Raw genomic sequence first — 9,870 nt, 5'->3', positions numbered from 1 at the left:
TCCAATCACTTCCTATGTGGTCCATCTCAGATCATGTTAGGTTCTGATGCTTTCTCTGCATCCTCAAATTGTGTTTCTTGCCTTTAATACACCTTGTACATTTTGCTGGTAAATACAGAGGAAGAAAAGTTTTTATAGTCTTATGATTAGGTCTCAGTGTTTTAGTGAGTCTGCTTCTGGTCTGTGAACTCCACATGTGATCCTTTTGTTAAATCTCTATCCTTAGATGAGACAGGATGAGAAGAAAGGGCTAGATTTTATTATTTCTTCTAGGACAGATAGATAGGCTTCAATAAAACCCCAGGAAGTTAGTCTTGGTCAACTAATTTCTCCTTGTTAAGAAGAGAATTCTCTATATGTATTTCATAATGGTTTCTATTCTGCTCCCACTGCTAGAAAAGGAAGGGATTTTTTTTTTTCTCTGAGCTTTACTGTGAGAACCTATTTGAACTCCTGGAAGTAAAGCTAAAGCATGTAACCTTCTACCCCAGAACCGAGTCCTCTTACAAGTTTTTTTTTTTTTTTTTTTTTTTTTTTTTGCAGGTTTGGGGATGGAATCCAGGGGCATTCCACCTCTGAGCCACACCCCCTGCCCCCCTGCTCTATTTTATTTTTATTTTCTTTTTTTATTTTTATTTTTTTGGCAGGTCTGGGGAAGGAACCCAGGGCCATTTGACCTCTGAGCTACACCCCCTACCCTATTTTTTATTATTTATTTTGAAACCGGTTCTCACTTGAGTTGCAAAGGGCCTCACTAAGGAGCTGAGGCTATCTGTGAACCGCGATCCTCCATCGAAGCCTCCCAAATGCTGGGATTACAAGTGTGCACCACCACAACCAGCTTCCTATTTTTTATTCTTTATTTTGAACTGGGTCTCACTGAGTTGCAGAGGGCCTCACTAAATAGCTTAGGCTGTTTGCGAACTGCGATTCTCTGATCTCAGTCTCCCTATTGCTGGGATTACAAGTGTGTGCCACCACGCCCAGCTTGTTTTATCTTTTCTGTTTGTTGTTCTGCAGTTGAGTTCTGTGTTGCCCAGGCTGGTCTCAAATTTCTGGGCTCAAAAGATCTCCTTGCCCTAGCCTTCCCAAGTAGCTGGACTATAGACAGGTGCCTTTGTGCCTGGCTTCCCACTTTTATATTTTAGTCTATGCTAGGATTCCAGCATTTCACCAATTATAGTTTCAGTTTTCTCTACCTGGCACTGATTCTCAAAGAAATTTCTGCTGTAGGAAATTTTGATTGTCTTTGTCAGCCTGTTTCTCTCTTCAATTTGGGAATGGTGGTTTACCTGTTATATGATTTCTCTTACACATCAGAGTTTGTTTAGCTTCTTACTTGTTAGGATATAATGTTAACTTCTTCTTTTTTTTTTTTTTTTGGTACTGGGGGTGGAACCCAGGGACCTTCTACCTCCAGGCTATACTCCCAGACCTATTTTATATTTTATTTGGAAAACAGAGTCTCACTAAGTTGTTGAGAACCTCACTAAGTGACTGAGGCTGGCTTCAAATTGTGCGATCTCAGCCTCCCAAGTACTCAGACTAGAAGTGTGAGCCACCACATTCAGCTTATAATGTGTTAATTTCTAAGCAGACAACACATTAAATATATTATTAATATGACTGCAATACAGATTATTAGGTCCTACTGTATATCTGCTAAATTAATCAGAAACTCTGGGACAGTAGGTCAGTAATCTTTTTCTTAACAGCCTTTAGTTTACTTTGATTTAGAGATTTTGTTGAAAAACAGATTACAGTGTCCCATTTTTAGGGTTTCTGAGTTAATAAACTAGAGTTGGAATTGTAATATTTTCATCATGTGTTGAACTTACTTATCTAAGGAATGGGGTAAAATGTCAGCCAAGCCTTTCTTACAGACTTGTGGGAGATTTAATGAGATGTCTTGTGAAAGCACTTTTGAAATTATATTGTGATATATTAATGTAAGGTTATATTATTTTATTATCTCTCAAATTAGCATATAGGGATGAGTCCTAAGATAAAAGGGAAGGGGAGATTAACACATTTTTGCAGATATAAACCTTGTTATTTAAATTCAAAATAACATTATTTGCCTTATAACATATAATTGAAGGAACAATGATGCAAGAATTATAGTGATGCTTAGATAACCTGGAATGGTACCAGTTTTGTTTCACTCCATCTGTCTTCCAAAGAGCACAAAATGTATTAATCTAATGGTTGAGCCCTACTACATCCATCAAATTGGAAGAGGTAAACTTTGGGATACATTTAGGAACCTCTTTTCCTTCTGTATAGGGTAATATGAAGGTGAGATTGTTATCCAATATTTATTTTTTTTAGAACAATGTAACTAGTGTTTAGCAGATGTTGAAGATGATTTGGATCCTGGGTAACATTTCAGAATTGTTGATTTAGACTTCTTATTCTCATTAGAAGGTAACCACCACTAACCACTGTTATATGTGGACTACTAATCTGCATACCCAATTGCTAATTGTGTGATTTTAAAAATATTTTATTGGTACATTATATTCATACATCATATTGGGGTAAAAAAAAAAACTTGTGTGTACATACATGCACACATCACTGATTTAACCCCTACCCAATTCCAACCCCATTTCCTCCTCATCCCTCCTTCCCTTGCTTTGCTTAGTGATTGACTTTGATATGTTTAAGTACATTGTGTGTTTTAGAAATTTTCCTCTTCCCCCTCCTTTCTCCTCCTTTAGGTTGTCTTGTTTGCTCCTCTATAGGATTTCCTTTTTCATGTAGAATTCCTCCTATGACCCATTTCTCCCTAGCTCTCACATATGAGGGAAAGCATCTGCTTTCTTATTTTTTGTGACTGACTAATCTCACTTAGCATAATGTCCTCCAGTTCCATTTCCCTGAAAATGATGTAATTGAGTTTCTTTTTTTAATGGCTGAGTAAAATTCCATTGTGTACATATCCCACAGTTTTGTAATCCATTCATCTGTTGATGGACATCTTGGCTGGTTCCATAGTTTGGCTATGGTGAATTGTGCAGCTAGGAACATAAATACACATGCATTACTTTGGTAGTTTAGTTTCATTTTATTTGGGTAGATACCCAGAATTAGTATTGCTGGATCAAATGGTAGATTTGTTCCCATTCTTCTGAGGATTCTCCATACTGTTTTCCAAAGTGGTTGCACTAATATGAAATCCCACCAACAATGTTTTAGAGTTCCCACTTCCCCACATCCTTGTCAGCATCTGTTGTTGATTGATTTTTTTAATGATTGCCATTCTAGTTGGAGTTAGGTGAAATCTCAGGGTAATTTGGATTTGCATTTCTCTGATTGCCAATGATGTTGAGCATTTTTTCATGCATTTATTGGCCATTTGAATTTCTTCCTTTGTGAAGTGTCTATTTAGTTTGCTTGCCCTTTTGTTAGAGAATTGAAATAGAAGGAACATATCTCAACATTATTAAGGCAATCTACAATAAGCCTACTGCCAACATCATATTAAATGGGGAAAAACTTCAAGACTTTCCCCTAAAAACAGGAATGAAACAAGGTTGTCCATTATCACCACTTCTCTTCAATATAGTATTAGAGAATCTAGCCAGAGCAATAAGGCAAGAAAAGGAAATCAAAGGAGTACAAATAGGAAAAGAAGAACTCAAACTTTCACTATTTTCAGATGACATGATACTATATTTAGAAAACCCAAAAAACTCAACCAAAAGCCTTATAGAACTGATCAACAAATTCAGCAAAGTATCTGGACACAAAATCAATCTTAAAAAATCAGAAGCTTTCCTGTTCACCAATCATAAATCCACTGAAAAAGAAATTTAGAAAACACTTCCACTGGCCAGGCATGGTGGCGCACGCTTGTAATCCCCGCGCTTGGGAGGCAGAGACAGGAGGATTGCGCAGATTCGAAGCCAGCTGCGTGCGCTGGCTTAGGAGATCCTGTTTCCAAATAAAAATATAAAAATGGGTCTGGGAGTGTAGCCCGGAGGTAGAAGGGCTTCCAGGAACCCCAGTACCACCAAAAAACAAACAAACAAAAAACAAACAAACAAAAAAAAAAAACACTTCCATTCAGGATCCCCCCCACACACAAAAAAAATACTTAGGAATAAACTTAACCAAGGAGGTAAAAGATCTCTACAAAGAAAATTATAAAACATTGAAAAAGAAATTGAAGAAGATCTTAGAAGGTGGAAGAATCTTCCATGTTCATGGATTGGCAGAATAAATATCATCAAAATGGCCATCCTTCCAAAAGTGTCTACAGATTTAACACAATGCCCATTAAACTACCAAGATCATTCCTCACAGACATAGAAAAATCAGTCCTTAAATTTGTCTGGAATAACATAAAGCCCAGAATAGCCAAAGTAGTTCTCAGCAACAAAAACCATGCAGGAGGAATCACAATACCTGACTTCAAACTATACTACAAACCCATTCTAATAAAAACAGCATGGTACTGGCACAAACACAGATACATAGACCAATGGAGCAGAATAGAAAACCCAGAAAAAAGTCCACACACTTTCAGCCAATTGATTTTTTACAAAGGGGCCAAAAACATACACTGGAGAAAAGATAGCCTCTTCAACAAATGGTGTTGGCAAAACTGGTTAACCATATGCAGAAAATTGGAAATTAATCCCACTTTCTCACTCTGCACAAAAGTCAATTTAAGATGAATCAAAGACTTGGAAATCAAACTAGAGACCTTGAAGCTCCTTGAAGATGGCATAGGTCCAACACTGCAACACATAGGCACAGATAAACACTTTCTCGCTGGGCGTGGTGTTGGACACTTTTAATCCCCGCGCTTGGGAGGCTGAGACAGGAGGATTGCACAGGTTCAAAGCCAGACTTAGCTACTGAGTGAGGCTCTCAGCAATTTAGTGAGACCCTGTTCCCAAATAAAATATAAAATAGGTCTGGGAGTATAGCCTGGAGGTAGAAATCTCTGGGTTCCACCCCCAGTACCACCAAACCAAACAAAACAAACAACAAAAAGAACACTTTCTCAACAAGTCCCCAAAGGCACAACAAATTAAAAGGTGAATCAATACATGGGATTGCATGAAACTGAAGAGCTTCTGTTCAGCAAAGGAAACTGTCAAGAACCTCAATTGAGAGACAACAGAATGGGAGAAGATTTTTGCCACCTACACCACTGATAGAGGACTAAAATCTAGAATATACATAGAACTCAAGAAACTCAACACTAAGAAAACAAAGCATCTAATTGTGTTTTTAATACCACCTCTAGAATGACAGACGTATATTCTTTCATATCTACTTAGAACCCAAATTCTGGTCAGATTACTGTGAGTCCTTTATGCCAAAGTTAAGTACTACCCCCATAAAAGCACAGCAAGTTAAAGCCAGATGTGGTTTTGGATGCTTGTTATTCCAGGACTTTGGAGGCTGAGACAGGAGATCACAGGTTCATGGCCAGTCTCAGCTACTTCCACAACCTAATGACACCTTGTTTCAAAATAAAGAATAAAAAACAAAAATAGGTCTGGGATGCAGTTCAGAGATAGAATGCTCCTGGGTTCAATCCCCAGTACTGCCACAAAACAAAACAAAACAAAACAAAACAAAACCTCAGCAAGTTTGTTTTCTTTTACTGATGCAGAATAAACAGATACTCCTTTTCTTTTCCTTCCTGTTAAATCTTCACAAACTTATAGAATGAAGATATACTCTCATGACATTATTTTGCTACAACTTAATTATCAGTGACATATTGTATAATGGTATAAGTCACACCTGACACACACATGTAAGACTAAATGTACAAATGGATTCTGGCCAAGCTGTATAAGATATATACTTGAGACCTATCATCTTTTTAGCAAACAGTTCAGGAATCTTAGAAGCTCTCAATCCAGAATGGATGTGGTTATGCTTGAAGCCATGCCCACAGCTCAGTTGCACCAGAGCATTAGAGTAAATTTTCAAAGAAAGTGCCCACAGGCATCAGGGGGGACATGGTTTGTTGGGGAAAGTTTACAACAGATTAGTTACTTTTCCAAGAAGAGTTCAGACATGACAACCGAAACAGATAGTATATCTGTCTCTCATGGTATATCAAGATAAAAATATGAAAAAGAGAAACAAAATAGAAATTCCCAAAGTAACCTCTTCCATATGCAATAAAATCATTTCTGGTAGGGTTGCCAAGACCATTTAATTTGAAAATTAAGTTTGTGCTATGGATTGTGTTGTAAAACTAAATATTTATATGAAAAATATAAAATTGGACCTTTATCTTACATCATGCGTAAAAATCAATTCAAAATGGATTAAAAACAAATATTACATCTATAGAAACTCTTAGAAGAAAACAGGGAGAAAACTTTATGACACTGGATTTGGGTATGTGTATTTGAATATCCTAACCAACATCTATAATTATACATTTACACCTTAAAACTGTACCTAGGAAACTCTTAGAAGAAAACGGAGAAAACTGGATTTGGGTATAAGTATTTGAATATGGTAACAAAGGAAGAAACAAACAAAAAATGGCAAATTGGACCTCAATAAAACTAACTTGTACATTGAAGGGCACTTTCAAAGGAGTGAAAAGGCAACTGACAGAATGGGAGAAAATATTTAGAATTCATGATATACCTTCCAATAAAATATTCTTAGATATTTTTAGTAAAAAATGAGCAAGCAGGGCATGGTAGCTTATACCTGTTAACCTAGTACTTGGGACACTGAGACAGGAGTTTCAAAAGTTCAGGGGCAGTCTCTACAAAGAAAATGATAAAATATTGAAAAAAGAAATCAAAGAAGATCTTAGAAGGTGGAAGGGTCTTCCACCTTCTAAGAAGTTCATGGATTGGCAGAATAAATATCATTAAAATGGCCAACTTAGACCCTCAGGAACATACAGAGATCCCTTTTCAAACTAAAAAATAAAAAGGTCTGGGGCTGTGGCTTAGAAGTAGAATGCCCTCCTAAGTTTAATCTCCAGTACGACATACACAAAAGAGAAAAAGAATTGAATAAACATTTAATGTATTCAGTTTGCTAGAGGCACAAATGGCCAAAAATTGCATATAAAGATAGTATCATTCATATTGTAGGAAATACACTAATCTAAATTTTAGTGAAACAACACCTTGTGTCCATCAAAACTGCTACTATAATTTAAAAATAAAACACAAGTGTTGGTAAAAATGCGAGGAAACCAGAAACTCTTGTGCACTATGAATAGGAATGTAAAAAAGAAAAATAATTTTGTTCCTCAAAAAGTAAAAATAAAATCAATGTAAAATTTAGCAAAACTTTTTTTCATTTATATATACTCAAAGAAGAAAAAGAATGATCTTAAAGAGTTATTTGTATGGTCAATAAGTGTAAGGAACTTCTTGATCATTAGTGTAAGGAACATAGGTCCAGTAATAATGGATAAATGAAAGATAATGTACATAATATGGAATATTAATTAGAATTAAGATGGGAGAACATTTTAATAAACACATGATATGTACTAAAGCATGAATGAACCTTGAGGACATTATGTTTGTTTTTTTTAATTAGTGCACTATTGTCTCACATCATAATATGGATCATGTTAACAATGGCATATAATCACACAGTACTTTGTCTCCTCCCTCTTCCCCTTTTTCTTTCCTCCCAATAATAAGTGTCCAGGTTAAGAATGTTATATTCACATGTATATATATACGTGTGTGTGTATGTATGTATGTGTGTGTGTATATATATACATATATTTATATATACATACATACACACACATATATATACATATACATACATATACATATGTATGTATATGCATATGTATGTGTATGTATATTTGCATGTAGTTTTTCCATTAATTAACCTCAGCCTTCTTCCTCTACCATTCTTTTCTGGTTTTGCTGAGATTTCTCCTTCATTATCTGGAGTCCCTCTTGTAACCACAATACTCTCTAGTGTGAGTATAGTAGAGAAAACATATGTCCCTTTTCTTTGGTTGGCTGATCTCACTTAACATCATGTTCTTCAGGTCTAAACCAATTTCTTACAAATGACATGATCTTTATTGTTGAGTAGATTCAATTGTGTGCATTTCCCATAATTTTGTAATCTTTTCATCAGTTGATGGAGACTTGGGTTGGTTCTAGATTTTGGCTATTACAAATTGTGCTGCTATAAATGTGGATATGCATATATTACTTTAGTTCTCTATTTCAACCTCTTTGGAATGATACTCAGTAGTTATATAGTCAGATTGTATGGTGGATCCATTCCCAGTAGTCTAGGGAATCTCCACACTGATCTCTATAGCTGTGAACTAGTTTGTCCTCCTGCTAAGAGTGTAAGAGAGTTTCTATGTTCCCACATCCTTGCCAGCATTTGTTATTTGACTTCTTTATGCTTGCCGCCCTGATAAGGGTTAGATGGAATCTGAGTAGTTTTAATTTAGTTTTAATTTTACCTATTTAGAAATAGGTAAAAGACTGAAATAACTAATGAATCTCCAAAGGTAACCAATCTTAGTTGTCTGTTGGATGGAAAATAATGTTTCTCTGGTTCTGGCATGTATTACCTTTACCTTTTTCTTCTTTATAGCTAATCTCTGAGTATTTTCTCTAGCGCTGGTTTTGAAGACATAAATTCCTTCAGTTCCTGTTTGTCATGGAAGCTTCTTATTTCCCCATCTAATTTGATAGATAGTTTTGCTGGGTAGGAAATTTTTGTTTGCAAGTTGTTTTCTTTCAGAGTTTGGAATATGTTATTCCAAGCCCTTCTGGCTTTCATGACTTGGTTTGGGAAGTCTGGAGTGACTCTAATTGGTTTGCCTCTGAATGTCACTTGGCCTTTTGTTTTTGTTGCCTTTAAGATTCTCTGCTTGGCTTCCACATTGGTCATTTTGACAATTATGTTATGTGGGAACCTCTTCTCTGATCCTGTCTAAAGGGAGTTCTATTAAGTTTCCTGGACATGTGTATTGACCTCTTGCTCTGTGTTTGGAAAATTTTCTATTATTTCTTTAAAGAGATTGTTGATCCCTTTGGTTTCACCTTCTTTTCCCTCCTCTATTCTGATTATTTTTAGGTTAGCTCTCTTAAAATGGGCCCATATTTCTTCAATGTCAGATTCCTGCTGTCTGATTTTTTTCTAAGTTATAAATTATGTGTTCATTTTTGGAGTGATCATCTTGTAGGACAAGATTCTATTCTCCATGTGGTCTAATTGATCATTTATACTTTGAATTGAGGCCTTTACCTCAATGATTGCACCCTTTATTTCTTTTAGACTCTCTCAAATGTCCTCTATTATTTCTACAGTTATATTCCTGATTTGATCTTCTGGAGATCTCTGAATTTCTGTGTTATCAAGTTCTGATAATATGGGGTTAGGGCCCATTTAATGTCTGTTCACTGTAGTAGATTTGGGGGCATGTTTCAATATATCTCATTTGCTTTTTAAGCTATTGTCATTTTTGGACCCACTTTTTGAGTGTTTACACTCCTCTTTTGCCTCTCACTGCTTTATGCTCAGGTGTTAGAGCTGTGGGTATCACTGTAAATGAGTTCCATGTAACGCATTTATGTGTTTTCCAGCCCTGTGCCTGCACCTCCCACCCTGTATTGCTAAAGAGTGTCCAATGTAATCTTGGAGTGACCCCCTGTCACCCTGTGCATGTACTGCACGTGGGCACTATGGGCCTTTCCTGTGTCTCTGTAGATTATAACCTAACCATTTCAGGGGTCGACTGCCAAATCTTATCCCACCATGGTTGCTGTGGCTGCTCTAGTCCATCTGCTGAGAAACACTATGACAGACTTTTGAATCTTTTTCTCCATCACTGAAGCATGGTGCTGGTGGCTTAAGATGTTGGAGTTC

The sequence above is a fragment of the Muscardinus avellanarius genome (assembly GCF_963383645.1).
Source record: "Muscardinus avellanarius genome assembly, chromosome: Y".
Taxonomy (NCBI): domain Eukaryota; kingdom Metazoa; phylum Chordata; class Mammalia; order Rodentia; family Gliridae; genus Muscardinus; species Muscardinus avellanarius.
This window is presented reverse-complemented; position numbering follows the sequence as displayed.